Source organism: Misgurnus anguillicaudatus, chromosome 24, assembly GCF_027580225.2.
Source record: "Misgurnus anguillicaudatus chromosome 24, ASM2758022v2, whole genome shotgun sequence".
Taxonomy (NCBI): Eukaryota; Metazoa; Chordata; class Actinopteri; order Cypriniformes; family Cobitidae; genus Misgurnus; species Misgurnus anguillicaudatus.
The window spans coordinates 33,538,966-33,564,788 of record NC_073360.2 but is presented as its reverse complement, the minus strand read 5'-3'; the positions used below and the strand labels follow the sequence as shown (position 1 = coordinate 33,564,788).

The window sequence follows — 25,823 nt, the reverse complement described above, 5'->3', positions numbered from 1 at the left end:
CAGTTTACAGTTTTTCTCAGTCGCTTTGGTACAATTCTCAGATCAGAATTGAAATTCTCAAAACTACTTGTTCATTTCTCACATCATTGTGCCACTTGTGCACATCAAAAAAGCAGTTTCTTATTTCTTTGAACAAGTTGCAAATGCTTTGGTACATCCATGCAAATGATTATGTACAATTCTCTGCTTTTTCCTACATTATCGATTGCTTATGTCATGTTGATCAAAATGTATTATAATGGGTCTCTGTTGAATAGTCTTACCCCCCACAACATTTAGGCATCAGTTCATAGTATAAGTCTTTACATGCAAAATTATTGAACAAGTTCTCATAATACAGTTCTCATAATTGTGCCGGTCAAACATATTTTTTTATAAATTTCTATTAGACGTTTTTTCTAAATCTGTCCTGACTTGGTAAATTGCTCCCAGGTGAATCTTGACTTTCTCAAACAGACAGAAACGTCCCCAGCAAGCAAAAACTGAGATGTTGAAATGACGGCTAATTATAGACCCAATATAGTCCAGCTATGAGTAACCCACTTCTACCCTAAATAACCTTGAATTTGGTTACATGCCATTTTTGCCAAAATACCTTGAAGATCTATGATATTCCAACAGGTGTTCAAGGTGTTTGCTTTCATTTCTTTTACATGATCTAAAAGTATTTGCATTGTCTATTTTTTGGCTATGGTTAGATGTCTATTAGACTTTCACTGGCAGTTGTTTTAAAAAAATGCACTTACTGTTTTGCAAATTGTGAGTATGATTCGAGAAATGTACCAAAGCGACTGAGAAAAACTGTAATAACAGTATAAAAATCTCAAGTTCACATTACTTTATTTTATATGCATTAATGAGCAAAACCTCTTCAAGACGGTTTTTGACGGTCAGTGTAATTTATATAGCTGTGATTTGTTTAACCCACATTGTTTTCGTGCTGTTCTGGTTCGTGTAATGACAGATATAGACACAATACACAATTATAGACAAAAAAACCCTTGGCACATTATTAAATCTGTTTCTCTTAAGTTTTAAGATAAAATAAAAAAAATCACTCAGTGATTGACAGCATGAAGCAGTCGATCGTGTTTCCCGTCAACAGTTTAAGCATAAGATTTAGATTTATAGATGTACGTTATCTGTTTCTCTGAACAGTATTAAGCTATATGAGGACTCGTTTGCTGGGCAGAGAGTGAATGACAGCGCAGTCTTCTGGTGTTTTTAAATATTTCATTGCTTTCTTTTACATTGCTCAAAGTCATGACTGTTTGAAACACATTTATGACATTTATGGAGTCACATGTATGACCGCACGCGTGCGGTGTACGTGCTTGTGCTTTAACTTGTTAACATGGGCGCTGAAAAAAACACGCGCCGCTTACGCGTGGCTCACGCTTGCGGTGTGAAGAATGTAAGCACATACCAGAAAACATTAGCACGTTATGCCATTCAATAGAGTGGTAGAGTTAGCATGTTAACACATACAGGCAATATCGCTCCACTTCTTTTCTTTTTCCACTCTGTCGTGGTATGAATGGGAGTTTACATCAAAAAGACACGGCTGCTCTTGCTCTGCCCACCGCTCGACAAGGCGCTCCTCTTTATCCACGGTCCATTTTCGCCTACTTCGCGCTCGTTGTGTTTCCACGTCCGTCGACATGTTTCTTTGTTGTGACTGATGGCTTCCTGTTTCCGGAGAACGAGTTTATTGGTTGTTGATTGTTTTACGTCATGAGACTACGCTGGGACTTGCGATAATATCAAACATGTTTGATATGAAAGACTAAAGAAAGACTGGCATAAATCGGGTCGCCGACTTCAGATTATCACCTCACAGTTAACGATCGAGACAACGGGAGCGCGCCGAGACTCCAGTTAGATTCCTAAAGACTGCCGGTCTTTAGTCTGGGACTGTGAAAATCCTTTGGTGTACGCTAGGCATTAGATGCTGTAACCATAAAGCAACCAGGACAACACACCTGGAGTGACCGAGAGCAGGATGAAGAAAGAATCGGACGAGAAAATATCAACTGGTGCCCATGAGGAGACATATTGTTCTTGGACCTGCTTTTTCTGTTTAGTAATAAGTGGTTTTATGTGGTTAAATTAAAGTAATTTAATATTCAATACACAAGCTAAATTTCTTAGATTTTCTTGAAGGGGTGGTTCACCCAAAGGGGAAAATTCTGTCATCATTTACACAAACAGTTTGGTTACAAACATTTCTCACAATATCTTCCTTCGTGTTTATCAGAACAAAAAATTTATGCGGGTTTGTAACAACAGGAGAGTGTGTAAATAATGACAGAATTTTCATTTTTGAGTGAACTACCCCTTTAATATTTTTATACCCAGGGGTACAAGAAATGTACAGTATGTTGAACATTTTTAGTTTGCCTTTTTTTGTTACTGCTACTTTCAACAAGACTAATTATTCAGCCAAGTTTATTTTGTACTTTAAGAAATGAACAGCTTTTATGGGTTTTAAGACCCAGATCTGTGCTCACAGTTCGCCCATAAAATGCCCAGTGGTCCGACAAATTTTCCCTCAGTATGCCCACACTTTGTCCATTGTGCCCACATTTTTCCCACGTATTTGTATTTAAATACATTTTTCCACACAGTATTTTGTATTTGTGATATCTGTGAATTTGTGATAGTATTTTGTATTTGAATTTTAAAACAATTCCATATATTGTATGCCTATCTCAGATCGTATAATATGCATGTGAAAGGCAGTTTCTGGTATAAATAGCAGAACACAAAAGGTTTTCTGTGTCATTAGAAATGCAGTCAAAAAGTGGGACAACAAGGATAACTGATCATGAAGGTAAGAACCTTAACCATGCCAGGTGAGGGATATATTATGGCTGAAAAAAACAATAAACCAATTAATGAAATATTCATGTCATATGTGTATTTACCATTTAAAATTCGTATTACATTTTTGTTAGCTGTCCTATTTTGAGATACGTATTAGCCTAATAGTAATAGTATAATTAATATTAAATAATACATTCTTAAAATGAGGATAAACCCTTGGAAAGACATAGGAAATAATATAGAAATTTAGCCCTTTTATAGACATCTTTTCAACGACCATGAAAAGACGTCTTTTATCCTTTCACTTTTCAACCAAATTTAGCCTTTTTCTAAATCCCGCGATAGGAAGGTTATCTCGCGAGATATTGGTTACGTCATGCGTTCTTCCGGAAGTTCACATTCAAACACGAGGAGCGGTTACGAGGGAGTTTTGTCTATGTGGCTGCAGCTACAGAAGAACACTTCGGTGAAGTCAAGGACCAGAAGTAGTCAAACATGCATGCGAAATTGGCAAGCTATTAAGAGACTGCAGCAAGTGTTTGGCAAGAAGTGGTCTACACATTCGGAATGGATTTCCCTTTAGGAGACTGAAGTAAAGAGCTAACAAGTAAGGCTAAGCGAGCAAGCAAGCACATAAAGTCGGTGTTTGAAGTCGCGCAGCATATCTGTGAATTGTCATCAGAACTTCATTGTTTTCTGCTTTCTAAAGGATCATGAACATTCCGATTCATTGAACTACTTTAAGAGTGGACTATTGAGATTGCATTGAAATTGCAGTTTGCTTTGACTCATGTTTGAATATTGAATGAATGAATTTAATGTTGTAGCCTGTTGCACATGACCTGCATTGAACTTTACTTAAGTCTGTTTTTATTGAATTGTTTGTTTTGTCTGCATTTAAAGTTTCTTGATATTTCATTGCAGCTTAGTTATACTAACTTGTGCTTGTAGACTATTGCAATTTTGAAATTCTATTTATAAATTCATTTCAAATCTTAACTTGTTTATAATAAGGGTAGTGCTATATATTGATACAACGTTACCTCATTTTAATAACAGATTAGTTTCATTCCACGCACAATTATTACAACATACAGAAAGTTAAAAATGTCAGACTCTAGTGAACCCACATTAAAGTACACACAAGAAAGAGTAGATCTTCCTGGCCAAGAAGACTTAAACAAGGGACCGATCGAAGAGAACACACAAGATGAAGATTTGGTGCAAGCTCAACAGCTTATAGAAACTCAACAGATACACAAAGGTGCAGAGATTGGCGATTCTATTCCACCTGACCTTCGAAGAGGTCAACGTACACGTGTCCTTTCAAAAAAGGGAAAGCAATTGCAAGATGCTAAATTGAATGATTTGGAAAGAGCATTTGAACGTATGTATAAAAGATGGAAGTACGATATTAATGGGTTGAAGAGATCAATAAAACATAAAGAAGATCCAGAATTTATTACTGAAATTGTCAATGCCATTAATGCCCATCAGGCTGATGTAAGCGCCATTTATGATCGAATTAGAGCCATCTCAGTTCCTGATCTTGAAATTAGGAGAAAGATAGATTCATGTTATGCCATCACTAAAACTGCAAGAGAAAAGGCTCAATGTTTCATCACTGTTGCAGGTGATCCAGAAGATATACCCTGGCCTGAGGCAGACTCAGTGTTTGATCCTACAGAGTCTTGTGTTGTCTCTGTGCAATCTTTTCCAGCTTCTAAATCGTCCAGTTGTATTTCTCTTGAGTCCGCACAGAAAAGGCATAAAGCTGCAGCAGAAGTGGCAGCTACTCAAGAGGTCTTTAAAATCATGAAATCTCAACAGCACTGTGAAGAGGAGATCCGGGAATTGGAAGCAGAAGAGAAGAAGGTGATCGCGGAGCGAGAGGTACAAGAAAAGGCAATGGAAGTAGAAAGAGCAAAGCAAAGAGCTCTTTTCGTAGCAGAAAGCATTGAAAGGAAAAGGAAATTGGAGGAAAAGAGAAAAGAGGTGGAGCGGCTAGAGGAGCTGAAGAAACATAACGCTGCACAGGCCAGACTACAAGTTTACGCTGAGGAAGACCAACAAGATCCTCCTGCATCAACCTTTCAAGGTAGACTGGGCACCCATGTTATTGCAGGCAGCATGTCTGGTCCTGTTATCCCCCCATTGGTGTCCTTGCAAGGTAAGGCCCCAGTTAGTAGATCCTCTTTCACCCTCCCACAAGGCTACAGCGTTGAAGCAGTAGTACCTCAAGTAAATAGTCAAACTACTTCACATGAAGCCACCAATAACCTTGTGAAAATGCTCGCAGAGGCAATAACAGCAAATAGGATTCCAATACCAGAGCCTTCTGTCTTTTTTGGAGATCCATTGCAGTATACAGACTGGAAGGTGTCCTTTCAGACTTTAATTGACCGCAAGAACTTGTCAGCTCAAGAAAAACTCTATTTCTTGCGAAAGTATGTAGGAGGCGTGGCCAAGCGAGCTATTGAAGGATACTCCCTAGTCAAAACAGAGGAAGCCTACTGTGCTGCGTGGGACATACTTGATGACCGCTTCGGGAATTCCTTTATAGTTGGCAAAGCATATAGAGATAAGATACATTCATGGCATAAGATTTCCTCTAAAGATAATGAAGATCTTCGTGAGTTTGCTGATTTCTTAACCAGTGTTACAGCTGCCATGCCTTATGTTCAGGGCTTACAAACGCTAAATGATTGTGTTGAAATTCAGAGAATTGTGGCCAAGTTGCCTGACTGGTTGAGCTCCCGTTGGAACAGAACAGCTACAGTTTTCCAAGACGAACATAATGCCTTTCCTGACTTCAAGTCATTTGTTCAGTTTCTCAACAAAGAGGCCAGGATTGTCTGTAACCCTATTACATCACTCCAAGCATTGAAGTCTATAGAACAAGAAAACTCTAGACAGAGTGATCTAGATCACAAGCTTCACAGAAATCGTAACTCAACTGCTAAAACTTTCACTACAAATTCAAGTGAGAAGACTAACCCTGTATGCGTGTTTTGTAAAAGGCATGGACATTTCTTACACAAATGCAGGAAGTTTATGGAAAAGCCAGTCGAAGAGCGAGTGAAGTTTGTGTATTCTGAGAAATTATGCTTTGGTTGTCTCAAGATTGGACATAGCTCCAAGCATTGCATCTCTAGAAGTGTCTGTGAGAAATGTGGAAAACATCATCCAACCTGTCTACATCAAGACTGGGGGGAAAAACAAATATGTGAAGGTCGTCAAATGCAGTCTACTGTTAGCCAGGGATCCGCAGAAAGTAAATGTGAGCAACCCAATGACTATCTAGAGACATCGTTGGCAATTTCCAACAGGGTTATTCAATATGATAGGAACACTCATACGTCATCAATTCTCCCTGTGTACGTGTCATCAGCAACTAATCCTGAAGAAGAGACTTTGGTGTACGCCTTGCTCGACACTCAGAGCGACACTACCTTTATTCTGAAGGACATAGCTGATTTGTTACCTGTAAAGCAAGATCCTGTGAGGCTCAATATCTCCACAATCACATCAAAAACAATGGTTGTGTCAAGCAATAAGTTGTATGGACTACAGGTAAGAGGTTTGAGGTCTGAAGAAAGAATCAACCTTCCAGTTACATATACTAGAGAATATATACCTGCAAATAAATCTGACATACCTACCTGTAAGTCTGCAAAAAGTTGGCCTCATTTAGAACATCTAGCTGACGAGATGGCACCTGAACTTGACTGTGAAGTGGGATTGCTGATCGGTTATAACTGTTCCCAAGTCTTGCTTCCCAGAAATGTGGTCAGTGGTAAGGAAGGTGAACCGTTTGCTCAGAAATCTGTGTTGGGGTGGAGCATTATTGGCTACAGCAACCCTGACAATGGGTTTGCAGATGAAATTGGAATCAGTCATCGAATCATCTCAAAAGAAGTCCTTCCAGCTCAAACTCCTCAACCAATTAAGTCTGAAGTCCACTTTGTGTATCAAACTAAAGTAAAAGAAATGTTTACACCAGCGGACATGTTGAAGATCTTTGAGTTAGATTTTACAGCAAAGGAACTTATAGACTCTAACTGGTTCACTAGGCCAAGTTTCCTGTGGCAACGAGAACTCCCCAAAGATGAGGTCAAGGCAGAAGAAAGTGATAGCGACCCAGAGCTCAGAAGGGCCCAAGTCCTCACAACCAAAGTGACAGAGCAAAACGTCTTTGTTGAATCGTTGCAGAATTTTTCGGATGGGGAAAGAATGGTTAAGGCTATAGCAAGACTGAAGTGTTGGGCAAGGAAGGTAAAGGGGCGAAAAGAGAGATCAGAGTCTACAAGACTTAAAGAAAGGAAAGAGGTGAAATCAAATCAGCCCTTTAGACTGCACAGGTTACGCCCATTTGTAGATGAACACAATATTCTGAGAGTGGGAGGAAGGTTGACTAAATGGAAGAAGGAGTATCTTTTGAATCTACAACAAAGGAGTAAGTGGAGTAAGAACCATCGAGAGACAAAGGTCAATGATGTTGTCTGTCTTCAAGATGACCTGGATCCACGAAACCGTTGGAAGCTTGCCAAAGTTGTTGAAGTCTTTCCAGGATCTGATGGGTGGGTCAGGAAGGTCAAAGTTTTAGTCAGTGATGCAACATTAGATTGTAAAGGTGCATGCACTATTAGGTCAGTGTATTTAGAAAGACCTGTACACAAAACAATATTTTTATTTGAGCCTGATTAAGGTGTGAGATTTTAAATCATAGATTATGTTGATTTATTGTAAGTTTTTGAGGTTCATGTGAAAGATTGTGTGTGTGTGATTTAACTTACCTTTGGGTTTTCAGAATCACATTTATGTGATGGTGGGAGTGTGGCTGCAGCTACAGAAGTTTAATGGTTTCCACCTAGTCTTGCATATTCTGCACAATTAAAGTAATAATTTCTGATTTTATATATTTTTGTAATGTACATATTTATATGAAGTTGATGATGATTGTATTGGATGGACTCAATTTCCCATGATGCATCTGTCACACATTGGAATGTATTGGATGGACTCAATCTCCCATGATGCATCTGTGTCACTTCCTGTTTGGTGAATCTAATGAATTAGCTGGTGAGGCTACAGAGGGTAAGCTACCTGTTTGAGGTGCTGCATGCTTCATTGTGTCTCATGTGTACAAAGGTTCATATTGTTTATGGTCAACTCAACAACGAATTGTGACATCCTCTCTTGGTTTACAAGCCGGTAAAGTGGTATGTTACGCTTTATTTCGGTTATTTTAATAATGATTGACATTGTGTTTGGGTTTATGAATGTATGATTGATGGTGGTATGTTGTCTTGTGTTTGTGTAGTTCTACGTTGTTTATGTTTCCTTGTTGGAGAAATAAAACATCAGTTTGGAGAACCTGGCCTTGGATTTGTGACTAAGAGCGGTACAGTCTATATATTATGTAAAATCTACTGTTGGGTAAGTACATTGTGTATTATTTGATTAACGTGCTTAAGTTTTACTTGTTTGACACGAAGGCTCCGAAATAAACTTTGCCAGAATTGTCCACACTGAGTATGGCAAAAATTAGCTAGAAGGCTAAAAGCTACTTTGAACTTATACATGGTATAAAGTATGTTTAAGGATACAGACAAAGTTATTACTGTAACTTATTAATGTAGCCTCTTGAAAGTCTCTTTCAGAAAGTAAATTATCTGAAAAATAAAAGTTATTTGGCATTAATGGAATTACAATGATTTGATTGCCTAAAACATTGCACATGCAAAATATTAAATACTGTTTTGCATTAAAAGTTCAGCATAAGTGTTTGTTTGATTAACTTCCTTTGCTTTTGTTTTGTACAGAGGAAAAGCAGAACCTAATCCAAATAAAAATAAACAAGCTGTTAAAGGCACTGTGTCCTACACAGACCCTCCAAAATATAACCACCCAAAATAGAAGTCAGGTAAATGCCTCAGTTTGAAAATACATTAACAAATTGGAGTTGTTATTGTGGAGTTAATATGATTAATTACAATTTCGTTTTATTTACAGTTGAAGGTCAACACAAACCAAATAAAGATGTTGCGCATTCTACAAACAATAAAAAAGGTATGGAAAACTGTAGATATGAATTTTTGTAGATATGGCTTAAACAGTCTACACATTTGTTAATGTTCTAATTTGTCATATGTCCTTGTTTGTGCTAAAGATCAAGTTTTGTGTCCAACACACTTGGATGAGACGTGCCCGACGCCAATCCCAGAGAGCATCCATCTGAAAGCAGGTGATTGCAATTTACTACTAATCAAGAAACTGGCTTTACTGACGAGATGCGCATGATATCGCATGTGATTTATCGTGCAGCCCTAGATTTTACATTAGTGACAACACAGCTTAGAGTATAAACATTTACATTTCTTTGAATCTGAGTTAATAGCTACAAATACAGAGCTTATTATGTCTGTCATTGCTCAACCACAAAGACCTAAAATTACAGACAGCTAATTTCATAACTAATGCAGTATTACACTGTGAAGTTATTTAGTGTTAAAATTTTACACTACCATATAATTAACTATATTTGTACAGGTGAGGTAACACAAGAAAAAAAAACAGGTTGGAGACTACCTGATTCTTTGCCCATGGCCTCAGCTTCAAATGCAAGAAGTAAGAAATGCTATATGACTGTGTATTTTGCATTATGAATACATCAAAGATGTTGATAACAAGTTGATCTGCGTAAGTTGTGACATAAAGAATATGTATATATATTTCCTTCTATCTTTCTATAACATTATTTCAATTGTTTTCACATGTAGGTCCAGCAACTGTCTAAGCTGGTGGATATTCTGTCAGAGACTGCGTGAACAATGTTATGAACAGGTATGTATTTCTCTTGAATTGTGTAATCCTGCATAATATTTCAGGAATATATATTGATTACCACCATTAAAGGAATAGTCTACTCATTTTCAATATTAAAATATGTTATTACCTTAACTAAGAACTGTTGATACATCCCTCTATCATCTGTGTGCGTGCACGTAAGCGCTGGAGCGCGCTGCGACGCTTCGATAGCATTTAGCTTAGCCCCATTCATTCAATGGTACCATTTAGAGATAAATTTAGAAGTGACCAAACACATCAACGTTTTTCCTATTTAAGACGAGTAGTTATACGAGCAAGTTTGGTGGTACAAAATAAAACGTAGCGCTTTTCTAAGCGGATTTAAAAGAGGAACTATATTTTATGGCGTAATAGCACTTTTGGGAGTACTTCGACTCGCCTGAAAAGTCCGCTCCCCTTCTCACTCTCATAATGGGAGAGGGAGGGTGTTACTGCGCCGAGTCGAAGTACTCCCAAAAGTGCTATTACGCCATAAAATATAGTATTAATATTAATATTGAAAATGAGTAGACTATTCCTTTAACCCAGCTATTTATATTACTTAATTTCAGGATTTAATCTGTCACACATTACTTGTCAGAAGTTTTAATGTTCGTAGTGGCTCAAACAGTCAGCCATACTGAAAACAAGAAATCAAAACATAATTTCAGTGTAAGCCATTACTTGTCATCAAAACTTATGGATGAGGATATAGTTTATAGCACTTGTTACATGATAGATGAGTAGTTGTGAAATGTTAAAACATAGTTTATGTTTGAACATTGCATGCAATTGCTATTTTGCACATTACTTTTAATTGTGATTTATTGACCATTTAGGTAATTTGTCTAAGGTGAAGTAATCATACATTTCTTTCACAGAATGATGTCTAATTGTCTTATAGCAAAGTTCAATATGAGGGGTGGTGGACATCTGGAAAAGAAGTCTTTTAAAGGCACACCTTTGTATTATGTTATTCAAGGTAATTTGGGGAATATGTTGATCTAAAAAACATGTTCTTGTATATTGATGTAATTTTTGTTGCTATGCTTTATCTATTCAGGGGACATCACAGCTCACCTGTCTTTATCAGAAATATCCTGTTTATTTTTTGACAATTATACACCTAGTTAAGGGTCTTTCTCAAGGGCACCACAGTGGTATTGTAGAGGGAGGGGACAAATGCTGTTTTCCCCACAACTGATCTAACACTTATTTAATGCAGAACTTTTTTATACTATATATTGTATTGTATTTTAATTGTATTTATTTTAAAAAGAAACATTCTTCTCTTCCCTCAGATGCTGTGAAGAGGTGGAGCCCAAATGCCACCGACTCGGAAATAGATGCAGCTATGGCAGACCACCTCATCCACGCTCCAGGAAGAGCTGGGGGTTGTGAATACAAAAAATAAGCCAAACAGCTGTAATGTGTTAAAGAGAGAGTTCACCCAAAAATGAAATTTTTTATAATTTTCTTACCCACATGTTTCAAACCTGTATACATTTCTATTTTCTGCTGAACACAAAGATTGAAAAATGTTTGTAACCAAGCAGATCTCACAACCCATTAACTGTCAATCATTTTTTTACAATTGTAGTAATGGGTTGTGAGATCTGCTTTGTTAAAAACATTCTTTCAAATATCTTTGTGTTCAGCAGAACATAGAAAGGTATACAGGTTTGAAACATAAGAGAGAGTAAATTACTAAATAATCATTTTGGGTGAACTATCCTTTTATATAATAAAGTATTTTGAAATTGTTATTATAGTTAAACGGTTTTAAAAAAATAAAAAGTGCTAAATCAGAACATGCTTCTTTTTTTGCTTATGTCCACAAATAATGTGTTCTTTAATGTGTTTGTGAAATACACGTGATTACAACGTTATAAAGACGTTCAGGTCTGACTGGACTGAATTTGTGTATTTTAAGAACCTTAATAATTGCCTATTACAATTGTACAAACTAGCCTGTTTTATATGCACGTTTAAGTGAGTATAACCCCTGAATTAAGCAGAGACTCATATTACCGTCCAGAAGAGGTCATTTTTAGACGTGCACGGACCGTGCAGAAAAGACGTGTGATTCACGGTCAGATGACGTCAAAGACGTCGGTTGGGTTTTCATTTTGGAACTATTTTTCAACCATGACAGGACGTGACGAACGGACGTCTTTTCAACGGTCATCACACGTCCAAATGTTTGCTGGGTCCTGCAGGGATTGTGTTCGACTTCAGGCTGCGCTTCAGGAACGACAGGCTGATGACATCAAAGTGCCGCGAGGGTGAGTCGAGAAATCATCGTAAAAGTTTGCTTTCGAACCGCTCTCGCGGCGCTTGATGTCATCCGCCTGGCGGTTCCTGTTTTATAGCATGAAGTTGACCACATGTTTAAATTGTCCCTATTAGTGATGTACCAATGTTCAGATATGTTCTACTGAAAATATTTTTAATTATTTTTAATGAGCATCATTATAGCCTGTTGATTTCTGGTGTTTTGTCTAAATGCTAGGGTATTGCAACTGCCATACCTGCCATACGCAAACAACACCCCTGGTTGACAGCAGTAACTTTAGTTGAGAGCACAGATCCACTGATCTCAGACCAGACCGCGAAGTGACCCTCTGCCCCTCCCCGTCCGTTCTGCTTCTCAAAGTTTAGTGTTCAGGATTTCCTGTATTAACAGACTACGGAGGATAGAACGCACATATAAAAAACACGAAATAAAAAAGTTAAACAACAATTTTAGCTACCCGGGCTTAGCTCAATTTACCCCGGGCTGAAGCCCCGGTAAAATCAGCTGGCGACGTCACTGCTAAATAGCACATACTGTAACCACGATAAGCAAGGTTAAACATAACGGTACTTTTAAACTTAAAAAAGACTTGTTGTTTTAAAACGAAACCATAGTTTTAAAATTTAAAGAGTATAGTTTTGTTTTAAAACAACAAATGTCAGCCCATTTTCATAGTAGCCTATCCTGTGAATGCAACAAGCAGAAGATTTGTCTTTCTAGCTTTCTAAACATACTCTACACTGAATAGTTTCTTTCTCCTTAATAAATGAAAATTAAAACATAAGACTATACCATGACTGAGCGATTTCATGTATAAAATATTTTGATTACTGCACTGCTAAAACGATATAACGGTCTAAAGAACTGCTTCCACAAACCTGCTGTTTCATTGTCATAATTACTGTAGCAAACAACTACCTCAGGCAATATTAAGACAATTAGCAGACGTATTTTGGTTGTATTAATATCCTGAAACAAATTTGTAAAATATGATAGTTATTTAGTAGCTTACCTTGATTTGTTGGGGTGATGCTCGACTTAATCGACGTGCAGCACCAAACTCATTCAAATCACTTCAAGATTCAAAAGTATACGGACAATCCATAAGACTGATACAAATACTTAGTTAAAGAGACGGATAGAGACTGCGGTCCTATTCGAGATCTACCCGGAAATACACAGTCAAACCAGCCGCACTTTTAGTTTGCGCGTCTAGTCCTGCATTTAGCGTATTTGGGTGTTGGAAACGGTCCAAATGGATTTTATGTGCCTTCTGATTCGAGAGCTGGGTCCTTCTAAGAACGCAGACTTTGAAGGCGAGACCTGGTCTTCGAAAGGCTGCAGCGCTGATGTACACGAAGCGAACTGAAATGAGACTGTGTAGGGTTGCCAACTTTCTCACTCTGAAATACGGGACAAAAGATGTCCTGCCGCAGCAGTGAGAATATGGTTTTGTAGTGTATTTAAGCCATTTGTCAAAATGATAGCTTATCTCCTAATTAAATATTAATTTATAACTATTATGCCTTGGCAACAGGTTTTTAAAGTAGTTTGTTAATTTACAACAGGAACTTTTAACACAGTCCTTTAATTGAACCATTAATATCTGTCTAAAACAAAACACTTGTGCAGTGGTGTAGTGGTGCCTGGAGAAGTGGGTGTACTCTTAATTTTGCCCCCATTTTTTTAAAGTGTCACAGCAATAGATAAACGCCCTTTGTTATAAACAGCATGTAAATAGTCTTGCAAGTAGATCACCAAAAATGGGCTAGTAGTATTTTCACATTGTCAATTAATTTTTGATGCTTAACTTCTTAGAGTAAGAATCATGAAAGAGCCACAAAGAGGTGCAGATTTTTCAGAAAATATGCCTACTGGCTCACAGACTATAGAAATAGACAACTAATTATGAATTGTGAGTAAACCTTTTTAGTCTGTCCATGCATTAAAATTAGACTAAAACTATTCTATCACCTTGCACATAGTCTGCTCTAGTTTCTCTTGTAAACTATCTCTTGGAACAGCTGATTTGCAACAGATAGTTTAGGCCAGAATGTGCCAACATTATATATTTAGGGGGACATTTTGCAAATTTTACAGGTAGGCCTAATACATTAATAAAAAATATATTAATACTATATTCTAAAACATAAAATATGAGGGAAACATGGTGTTTTAAGAGATTAGTTCCTAGTTACTGTATTAGTTATAGTTTATTAGTTTTTTTAACAAACTTTAATATACTGTACTTTGTAATGCACAGTAAATCGCTTTGGATAAAAGCCTCAATATTTTCATATATAAATATGAAAATATAAAAAATAACAGTATTTTATCTGTATTTAAATACATTTTACAACATATGACAACTCTTAACCCAATGCAGGGATTCTAAATGGATGCTTATATATTTTAGCCAAGGAACCTAATGTCAAGTACTGTAGTTGGGTAGTGCAACTCTAAATATGACATAACAAATAACTGATTTATTGATTTTAAACAGATTACAGCGATGGCCGGGCAAATTGTAATTTCAAGCCCTGCGATAAGTTATTAACATAATTTACAAGTTGCTGTTATTTAAAAGTGCTCACTTTGGTTGACGTTTTCTTGAAACTGTAGCGGGACAGGCTGCAACTCTGTCGGCATCCTCTCTGACTTGGGGTGTGGGAGGCGGATGGAGCGGACGAGGGCGCTTGACAATCGTTAGCTGAGCTGCTGGCTAACAACACTGATGTTGATTACTATCGTTAGCTTGAACTGCTAGCTAAAAACGGGGACATAGCATTGCAAGGTTGTTTGTAAATCTGAAAAAAAAAAGTTTCAGTAGTTTGATTCATCTTTCTTATTAATGATGGCAGGCAGTGAATTGACAGTTCTCTAATCCAATTGCGCTGGGCATTGTCAGACTGACGGCAATCTAGCCCAATGGCGTTTTGGCGAATCATATTTCAAAGGAATCCGGTGCCTCGGTCCTCCTTATCACATAGGTAACTTATTTTACTGAGTGTTTTATGGTATATTTGCATTTATTCACATCATGCAATTGGATTAGCTACAAGAGAAGTGGAAATATGGCGTATACCCTGCACTAAATCACTGTTTAGAAGTGGGTATATGCAAATCCGACTGAAAAAGAAATGGGTATACGCCGTATACCTGCGTATATCCTGGACTACAGCACTGCACTTGTGACTCCTGCACTAAGGGTAAAAACGTTATCCTCTTCATGTAAATCATGTCTCTACTGGAAAATCCAGCTAAGACCAGCATAAGCTGGTAGCTGGTTTTAACAGGTTTAAGGTGACAGTAGCTGGTTTAAGCTGGTCCTTCCAGCCTGGCAAAGCTGGTCAAGCTGGCGGGTCAGCTGGTCTACCAGCCTGATCAGCTAAGTTCAGCTAGACCAGCATAAAAGGTGACCAAAACACAGCTAGACCAGCTTGCTACACCAGCAATACCAGCTCAAATCAAGCTGGGAGACCAGCTAAAACCACCTCACCAGCTTGTGCTGGATTTTTCAGCAGGGGTGTGACAAACTAAAACTAACATAGATTGTGTGAGCTGTAGGTTTCTTTTTTTCAAGTCAACACTAAATACTTTAATTAAAACACACTTACAGTCTGTAAATCACAAGCGCGTGAATTTCCTATTAAAGCTGGAAATGCCTTGGGGCATTTCAGATTGAGGCGTTTTAGGTCTCTGGATCAGTGATCTCTTCAGAATTGAGAACGAACTTTGTAAATATGCAGATCTTATATACGGTTTCAGCAGCAACAACATAAACAAGTGGCATTCGTGGAATACACATAACTTCCTGTAAACTTCACTAAGAATCAATAACAAATAAATTGCTTTTAAAGTAGTTTATTTCTAATAACAAGCAAAATAAACAACAAGTAGACTTTAGTTCATATTTTATAGCTAAAGCAAATTAAAAACGACAGTGAGATAACGTTGCTGTGTAAAATGTGTATTATAATATATACAATGTTAACCACAAACCGTCTGCCAAACCTCCCTTCACATATTGGTGATTCATGATCTTCGTCTCGTCTCCCCTCGTATCAAGGAAACCAAAACATTTATTTTTGACATGATATTTGTTCCAGAGTTAATTTTAGCCACTAGTCAGACCAATAAACAAACAGAAACCGAAAGCAAAGTTCTGACCAAACGTGTAACCGCAACAACGCATGTGCGTCCGATGAAACCGTCTACAGTATACATGCACAAACAACTAAATCACGCACTAAGAAAACATGAAATCGTGTTATTTGACCCTCTTAAACGTATACTGATTGTGATCGGATGAAAGGTGTCAGAGATCATTACAGGCCCGGCTCCACGGGGGGGATCTGCCTCTCGGTTCTTGTGATGCAGCATGAAGTTGAACAAGCCTGTTGTATCAGTCACTGGTTAGATCAGCGTAGCAAAATTAGGCTCAAAATACGGAATGTCCCGGCTAATACGGGACAGTTGGCAACCCTACGGTCTAGCCTTCGGAGAAAGTTGCGTCACCTGGGCTGCGTTCAGCCCCGACAAAACGTAGCAGAACATTTTTTTACAGTTTTTTCCAATTGCTAACACACAATTTTGCAAACTAGTCTAGTTTTATCAAAATACTTCACAAATAATTCACACCCACACACCCAAATAGCAAAATACCACATATATCCTGCAAAATAAGGCACTGCAACCTAAACTTCATCTAGCACTATCAAAATCAAACTTTGGCACAAATTGGAACACACTTCATTTATATTACCAGATTTTTGTCTAACCAACTACACACAGTTGGGCATATTAAAAATTGCACTTTTCTTTAGTATGCTTTTCTATAATATGTATTAGATATGTTCACATGCACAGAAATATATGCAGATACACACACATGCTGTTGAAACATTTTTTTTATTTTTCACCAAACAAGTCACTACCTCTCGTCCACATCACAGGCAATATCTTCCCTTGCCAGACATCGAGGGAAGAAGTGCCTTGACTGCCTTATCCATCCCTGAATCGCACCCACATCAATCTCATCACATGCCTCTTCCATAGCCTGCAAAAGAGGTATGCGCACAAAGGGCTGCCAGTCGTATACCTTCCATATAACTCTTTTATGGGGTTCAGAAATGGCGAGTATGGTGAGAGGTATTGCACGATAAATGTTTGGTGGTCAGCAAACCAGTTTTGGACTGGGGCTGCACGATGAAAGCTCACGTTGTGCCATACTACAACGTAACGGTTTCTTTTGGTCTGCATCATACACTCTGGTGGTATGAGAATTTTGTAGAGTCTTTCCAGAAATGTGAGAATATGGGCTGTGTTGTATGGTCCAAGGTTGGCATGACAGTGGAGGACACCATGCATATTGGAGATGGCAGCACACATTGTGATGTTCCCACTACGTTGGCCAGGAACATTTATAATGGCTCTGTGGCCAATGACGTTTCTTCTCCTTCTTCTGGTCTTTGCTAGGTTGAACCCAGCCTCATCTATAAAGATGAACTCGTGTGGGATTGCATGAGCATCCATTTCCAGTACTCCCTGAAAACAAAGAACAAAAAGCTGCCAATATGGTGTTATCCAGTACACTGGGAAACAATGTTGCGTGTAGTGTACTGCACTTAATTTTATCTTACATCCACATATGCTCGTCTGAGCTCTTTGTTTCTCTGAGAGTTTCTCTCAAACGGCACCATATTGTTGTTGTTTCATTGAGAATGTGAGCCAATGTGGAAAGACTGAGTCGTTGAATGTTGTTGAATATATTGTTTTCTTGATTGATGTGGCTTCGAATTTCTCGTAATCTGATTTCATTGTTTTCTAAAACAAGTTTACAATGCCAGCTTCCTGTACCCCGGTGAACATTTGGCCCCTTCCTTCACCATGGTTGCGTTTCTCAGTCCTTTATAAAAACAAAAAATATAGGGCTTGAACAGTGCAGGCCAAAGATTGTTCCTCCACAGTAGAGTACATTGTAAAAAAGTACCATATATTTCCCTCCATGGACTTATAAGTCCATCAAACATGAGGGGGATCACCACACAATGAGAGTGCTGAAACAAAACCTTGTAGCATATGATGTTATACTAACTAAGGTCTGTAACGGAACAAAGGTCCATGCAGATCCTAACACAGATGCATTTAAGAAACATCACTCCCTTCCTAAGGCAGCAAGAACCAAAAACCTTCCGAAATGGCACAATTTTGTTTGTTTAAGTGAGTATATTGACTTTAAAGGAAAGGAAAAAGTACATACTAATGACGCTTTTCCATTGCATAGTACCCCATGGTTTGGTTTAGGTCGGGTCGAGTCAGCTTACCTTGGGGGGCTGTATGGGTGCAGTATGTAGTACCCGATACTTTTTTTAGTACCACCTCGGTTGGGGTTCCAAGCGAGCCAAGTTGATACCAAAATGTGACGCCAAAACACTGTAGATCACTGATTGGTCTGCAAACATCTCCTCACTATCTGCTTGCTGCCTGTCCGCTGATCAAACTGTAAAAAAATGTGATCTTGTAGTGACAAAGGTTCCAGGTGCCAAACAAAAATTACTTTATTTGCTCGAGCCAACAAAGTGAGACAATCCACACCCCTCAAAGAGGTGCTCAAAGATCATCTGCCCTCCCAACATCTGACTCCATTTTTATATAGTAAGATCAAACACTTCTTATCTGAGATGACGTATACTCTGCTGAATCCTTCCTCATATCTAAAATGATATATTCTGCTTATTGGTTCTCATGGCCTTGGCCTAGCTTGCACAGATGCCTTATTATTAATATAGCAAAGTACAGCTGGACTTCTCAAATCTTAAAATGACATACTCTTGTTTGTCGGTTGTTTCGACCTTATTTCTCATAATAATCGTGGCAAGAACAATCGTGGCATAGTCGCAGGATCGCACATAGTCTCTTTTAATTAGGAAACTGAGAAAACGAAAGTTAACTAATCTAAAATGACGTCCTCTTGTTTATCGGTTATTTCGACCTTTTCTCATAATAATCGTGGCGAGAACAGTCGTGGCATAGTCGCAGGATCGCACCTGGGCTCTTTTAATTATGAAACGAAAGTTAACTGAGAAAACGAAAGTTTAACTGGGTGTCTTATAGCCTTGTGTAGAAACAATAGGCCTTAGGCCTAATATAATATTAATACAGTATATGATCAATAATATACCCAACAAAAACTACTATATATTCCCCCCATCAAACATGAGGGGGTACTTTTAAGAAAACCATCACATAATGAGAGTGCTGCAGCAGAACGTTGTCGCATATAATGTTACACTAGCTAAGAGCTTTCATGGATCAAAGGTTCCATGCAGATCCTAACACAGACGCAGTTAAGACGCAGCACTTACTCCCTTAAGGGAACAAGAACCAAAAACCTTCCCAAAATGGCACCATTCTTGTTTGTTTAAGTGAGTATATTAGCTTAAAGGAAGGGGAAAAAGATTCTTGGACCCTGTACATACTAAAGGAACCCAAATATGAAAATGTCAAAAAACAATTAATATCTCATTATTTATAATTAAGAAAGACACATATGAAATCAAATTCAGTAACTTTAAAAGGTGTAAAACTTATCATTACTAAAAATAGTGCAGAAAGAAAATATATAAATCAAAATAAGTCAGTAATCATGATCAGTAGTACATAAAAATCCGGTCCTTCTGAAGAGTCCGCGAGCCCCGTTGATCCGGCAAACGCTTGGAGCGAGCGGAAAGAGTGCGGGGCCGTGAAGGATGAAAGGAGGGAGTCGTCGTTGTTGGGGAAGTGTGGAAATCGTCTTGTGCATTTGCTGTTTCCAATTTCTGGTGGACGTTAGAGCGGACGTTGTAGCAAGCGGTGGGCTGATGTGGCGAAGCAACAGATACGGACTCAAAGAGGAGACCTGTGGAGTATAAAGAACAGAAGGATTGAGTCAATGAAACAGGTTTGAGTTGAAGACGAAGTATATTAAGGAGGTGTATTCTTACCTGTATGTGTACATGTGTATTCAAGGCTACAGCGATATACGATTCTGAACGGAGTTTTACTTGGAATTAAGCGGCTTGGGGAACCGCGAGAAGAGGACGAACGAACACAGAGGAAGAGAGATACCGGGTGTTGAACCGTGAGTACAAGTGGATGTGTACATCCGTTGAAGCATTATAATAACCTACAGTGAACTATTCTGTGTGGAGTTGTGTTGTTGTGTGGTGGCCCCACCGTGTAGAGTGAAGCCGGTGGGTGAGCCAGAGAAGTGGAGCTACGCTGACCATTGTGTGGGGAACTGTGACGTCTAAGACCACCGCCAGTGGCAGCGAACGAAAAGTTTTCCTTCCTCCCCCTCCCTCAGTGAAGTACTTGACTTGGAGTGAAGGTATGGGCCTTATCTGTCACTAAGAAGTGTGGACTGCTGAGGGTGAGTGTGAATTATTGACGTGTGTGCACCTGAAGTATTTGCAGTGTTGTGCCGTGTCTCCTGTTGCCCGTACCGTCCCTAGGCCAAGCTAGTCACTGTGAGGTGTGTTCGGAAGCTGCCGTGGTGTTTACCAACGTGGACTTACCTTTTTACCCCCGCCTGTGTGTCCAATCCCCTGCAATAAAAGAACACACCCAAGATTATTTTAAACTTCCCTTTCCCCCTCCCTAGTCTGATTTTAAGTAATTTAAATAAAGTTTGTTTTAAGGTTACTTACCTGCTTTGTGTGTTTGGTCATTGGGGTGCTTTTGGGGACCTCCTCGAGGTGGAACGTCCAGAGGGGCATTAGTGGCCCGCTCCGGTTGGTGACAGCTACGTGGTGATGGAACCCATAGATTCTTCGTTCTCAGAGGAACCCCTAGCTTTTCCAGTCATCAGGGGCGCTATCTGAGACACTCTTTAGTGTAGTTGTTGGTGTGAAGTTGTGCTCTCATATCTGTGTTTATAATGTGTATCTATGTGTATTAAATGGCATTTCACATCTTTACATTGTCCCCAGTTGTGCGGCCGAGCTAGACAACTTGTCCCCTGGATTTTATATCTAAAAAAGACACCAGGACCTACAGTCACCACACAAGAGGGGGAATTAAAGATGAAAATAAAGATAAAAACAAAATTTCTCTAACTTCCTGCCTACTCAGGACTAATGATTTGTAACTAATACTGAAAAACAATAAAAGAAATACAATTACAATCTAGCTCCCTCACTTACCAAAAACATCACAAAAAGGGTGTAAAGTAAAAACAAAACAGAGTGTTGTGACATTTTAATTCATAGTTTCATAAGCATAATCGGGCGGTGGTGTAGTGTCAGCTAATGGTGCAGTTTGTATGTTTTAGCATTAGGCCGTCGGTACTTTGGCACAGACTTAGTTCTGTTTGCACCTTCATCTTTGCAGCAGCTTTGTCCACCACAGACCTGAGGACAGGCAGAACACAACAGAAGAGCAAAAGAAAAAACAAGTGCAAGGCCACATGAAATAGCAGTTTTGGTTAGCCAAGTTCCCCAGGAACAGAAGCAAACAGTTATCAATTTTCAAATCAGTACCAGCATTAAGTCTTACATGTTCTATCAGCTTAATTTTATCATCACTATAGTTAATAAATTGATTCTAATTGTAATAGAGATGATGAATCCATTTAGATCCAAACCAGTGTGAATTTAAATCCAAATTTGGAATTCAGATACCATTTGGTATTCGTCTTGGCTGATCAATACAATCTATCCAATCATAAAAGAATTGGCAATTTGATATGCTCTTTTTACTCTATGATAAAGAGGTCAGGGCTCAACATGCTCATTACCACCCAATTGAGGTACCAACATATTAAGCTAGTCAAAAACAGAAAACAAGTCACTAAGGCGAAGCAAAAGATAATCAATCAATCTCTTTTTTTTTCCAAAATAAAAATGTAACCGAAACAAAAATGGAAAATGTAATGTTACTAAAGTCAAAGCTAAATACTTACATAAGGCCAGGACAGTGAGCTAGCTAGTATGAACTACAAGATCTCCTGAGTTAAAACTATCCTAACTTCCGAGAAAGAAAATAACAAACACAGAAAAAAAGTCTTCCGGTTCAGCTCACTTACCCACACTTTCTCTGAGCTAGTTTAACTAGACAAATTCAAACTCACTGTTTGATACCAAAAGAAATGCCAACATACGAAAGGTTTTCAAACAAATGGATAGCTATCCTCTGTAAGGGGGCACAACAGCTCATAAATAGTTATACCTCAGGCGTCATAGATAATTGGTTTCCGCCCCCTTCCAAATGGACAACCATTACAGGGAGAAAGAAAAACACAAACTACACAAAAATAAAGAGCAGGGGTCCGTAACAAGGTTATATAATTTTTAGATTTAAAATAAATACTAATGGCCTGTGCTAAGTTTACTAGCACACAAGCATTGTCAGTATCTGGGGAGTGTGTATCTTAAGGCATTTCTCCCACATATCCAAAAACATTCAGCTACAACAGTGTTTTTTTTTGTTTGTTTGTTTGTTTGTTTGTTTGTAACAGGAAAAAGTTATAGTTTGGTTTTTACAGGTCTTCCTAGTTAACTGTACTATTGTGAAATTGTCTGTGAATGTCATTGTAGCTCACAGATTAAACCAAGTTCTTACATATCCTTTTTGCCAAAACATATATTTATCCAAATGTCAAATTGTGATGCAATTATTATGGAATTTTTCTCGCATTTATTCCCCCTGTTCCATTAGCTCTGTTGAGACATTATCATCTAGTGAGTAATCTTCATCATACACAATTGGGGCTACAAATATGTCTCATTTTAATAATATGAATGCTTTAAAGTAAAAGTAAGGCACTTAAATTTTGTTGCTTCACCGAATTATTAATGATTTTAGGGATATGCTAGCCTGGTCCAACCAGACTCTCGTACATTCATTTCATTTGTACAGAGAGTCTGGCCACGCTCCATTGCAAAGCGTTACTTCCGTTAAGGAGGGTCCATTGTTGAAGTTTAAAACTATTGGATCTGCCCAGAGTCACTCAGGATCTGCCAAAGCCAATCGCTAACGTGTGGTCGTGACGTATATCATGCACCGAAACCGTCCGGAAACAAGAAGTCAGAATAATCAGACAAACAAAACTTAGCAAACCTGGTTCTTGCTCCGGCATTAACTTCTGTATATTCGGCAGTTTTGCAACAACGGACCGAATAGCTTTTTTCTCTCTTGCAGTAATCTAGAATAAGTGAGTTGTTTACCTTTGTAGATAAATGCAAAGTTTCTGCATTTCTCGTCCAGTTAAATACTAAACAAAGCAGAGCATTCACTGAAACATTTTACTTCAGGAGGGATACTAGTTAACAGTGTGTGTGGATCTGGAACTTACAATGGCGAATCTTCAAATACATCATTTATATTTCTCCAATCATGTACAAAAATAAAAGCTTTAGCTACAGAAAATATTGGTGTTTTACAATAGCTTGTTGTTTCTACTAAAAACTCCTAATGCCTCAATAGTGCTTCTAATACATTTTATTGTTTCCTGTCACAATGGATACTCTTGTTTTCTATTGTAATTTTTTGTTAAACTCACATAGGTTTTAGCTTTTCCAGAAATTAGTTCGAATCAGCTGCTCTATTTCTGATGTTAGGCCTGCCTGTATTTCTGGGATGACTGCCAAAGCATCTCTATCTTATCAGTTGCAACTACTCCTGCCAGAACCATGGTGCACACAACTTTCTTGTTTCTCCTCTCTTCCAAAATGAGCAGTATAGAATTTTTCTGTGTTTCCCTATTTTATTTTTCATAATATGGCCAAGATCTTAATACTAAAATTATTTATTTTATTTATTAAATCAAGTGTCTATCTGTGAAGCTGTAACTTTGGGCCCTATTCTATATGTTGGGAAATCAGGGGAACTTTCTATCCTTCCTTCTCATTTATTCACTCTTTTTCTAGATCTGTTATGCATAAGGGGTCATTCAATTCAATTCAATTCAATTTTATTTATATAGCGCTTTTCACAATACTCAATTGTTTCAAAGCAGCTTTACATTAATAAAAGCAGTAAAAGCACAGAAAAACGACAGATAGCATAACATAATACACAATAGCATAAGCAGTCAAATTTGCTGCGGCTATGACGCGACATTATGAGCGAGCATATTACTAAAGTAACGTCGAGAAGAAGAAGCTAAGTTAAGCCCAAGCAGGCTACCTCCCCGGGGTAAAAAACCCCCTAGGAGAAAAAAAAACAAAAACCCCGGGTTGTTTAGCCGAGGAAATAAAAATAAAAGTCCTAGGAGGGAAAAACCCTTGGGAGATATACATGTATATACACACATATTAACGGATAAGGAGCTTAAGCAGAGATTAAGCAGAGATTAAGCGGATATTAAGCGGGTCCTGCCGGTGGTCGTTGGTCAGGCATCAGCTGGGCATCACATTGAAGGACGACCAGTAGATCAGAGTGCCGACTTTCACATCTACCGGAACTGGGTCTGTTTGTCCCATTGTCCTCAGGGTCAATGGGACCCAGGGACGAGACAGGGAGAGAAAAACAAAATCATATTAGCGTAGGGGCCGTTCACATGTAATGCAAGTGTCACACAGTGATGTGGTTGAGTCATCTTAGTTTCAGACAGACTAACTATTGCAGCATAATTATATTATCCACAGTTGAGGATTTTGCAAATTGGGGGCCCACTGCGACGGTATATATGGTAACTAAGGGTCACCTTCCGATTTTTAAGAGAAAATGAAACCTGTCGACTCGTTTGACTAAGGCCGTAACCCCACTGTCGTCGTTAATGCAGGTTCAGTGGCAAACGGGTCTATATTGCATACTATTTACAAGATCACGAAAAAACGCCCACATCGCAACCTGACCATACGTGTCAACCCGTTTGACTAAGGCTGGAGGCCCCACTGTCGTCGTTAATGCAGGTTCAGTGGCAAACGGGTCTGTATGGCATACTATTCGCAATAGAAAGAAAGCGCCAAAATCACAACCCAACCATACGTGCCAACCCGTTTGACTAAGGCCAAAAGCCCCACTGTCGTCGTTAATGCAGGTTCAGTGGCAAACGGGTCTGTATGGCATACTATTTGCAATACAAAGAAAGCGCCAAAATCACAACCCAACCATACGTGCCAACCCGTTTGACTAAGGCTGGAGGCCCCACTGTCTTCGTTAATGCAGGTTCAGTGGCAAACGGGTTTGTATGGCATACTATTCACAAGAACACGAAAGTTCCAAACTCGCAATACAACTATAGGTTAAGATAAGATTTTTATTTATTTATTTGGTTGGTCTGTGTTATGACCGCGAGTGCTTTGTTCCGTACAGATAACTATTTCGAGTTAAGTACTTTTACTAGACAAATTATGCGAATGCTTTTTTGAAGAGAAAAGTTTTAAGTCTAGATTTAAAATTATCGACTGTGTCTGATTCTCGGACATCGGTTGGTAAATCATTCCAGAGCTTAGGGGCTAAGTAGGAAAATGACCTTCCACTTTTAGACACTTTTGAAAGTCTAGGGATAATCAAGAGACCAGAATTTTGCGACCGTAGTGTGCGTGATGGATTGTATTCTGATAGTAATTCTCTAAGATATGAGGGTGCTAGGCCATTTAAAGCTTTGTAGGTGATTAGTGATATTTTAAATTGTATGCGATATTTAACTGGTAGCCAGTGTAAAGATGCTAGAATTGGGCTTATGTGGTCATACTTTTTAGATCGAGTAAGTACCCTTGCGGAAGCGTTTTGAACTAGCTGAAGCTTGTTTACTTGATTTGCATGGCATCCCCCGAGTAGCGAGTTACAATAGTCTATTCTAGAGGTCATAAAAGCATGGATAAGCTTCTCTGCGTCAGATGTAGACAGTATATGGCGTATTTTC

General features: G+C 38.5%; 3 long non-coding RNA genes across 4 annotated transcripts; all 3 read left to right on the top strand.

Moving 5' to 3' along the window:
- Nucleotides 1-7,486: 7,486 nt before the first annotated feature.
- On the top strand, nucleotides 7,487-8,202 carry LOC141361560 (uncharacterized). The gene is made up of 2 exons (XR_012367679.1): nucleotides 7,487-8,048; nucleotides 8,150-8,202. It is a non-coding gene; the product is annotated as an uncharacterized lncRNA (long non-coding RNA).
- A 33-nt stretch (nucleotides 8,203-8,235) lies between these two features.
- Nucleotides 8,236-9,045, top strand: LOC141361559 (uncharacterized). Its single transcript, XR_012367678.1, has 3 exons — nucleotides 8,236-8,265; nucleotides 8,654-8,752; nucleotides 8,842-9,045. It is a non-coding gene; the product is annotated as an uncharacterized lncRNA (long non-coding RNA).
- Nucleotides 9,046-9,375: 330 nt separating this feature from the next.
- On the top strand, nucleotides 9,376-11,881 carry LOC141361597 (uncharacterized). 2 transcript variants are annotated; one of them, XR_012367740.1, is made up of 5 exons: nucleotides 9,383-9,456; nucleotides 9,609-9,672; nucleotides 10,248-10,347; nucleotides 10,557-10,657; nucleotides 10,977-11,881. It is a non-coding gene; the product is annotated as an uncharacterized lncRNA (long non-coding RNA). The 2 variants fall into 2 exon arrangements; XR_012367741.1 differs by lacking the exon at nucleotides 10,248-10,347 and having other exon boundaries at nucleotides 9,376-9,456.
- The last annotated feature ends 13,942 nt before the right edge of the window (nucleotides 11,882-25,823 follow it).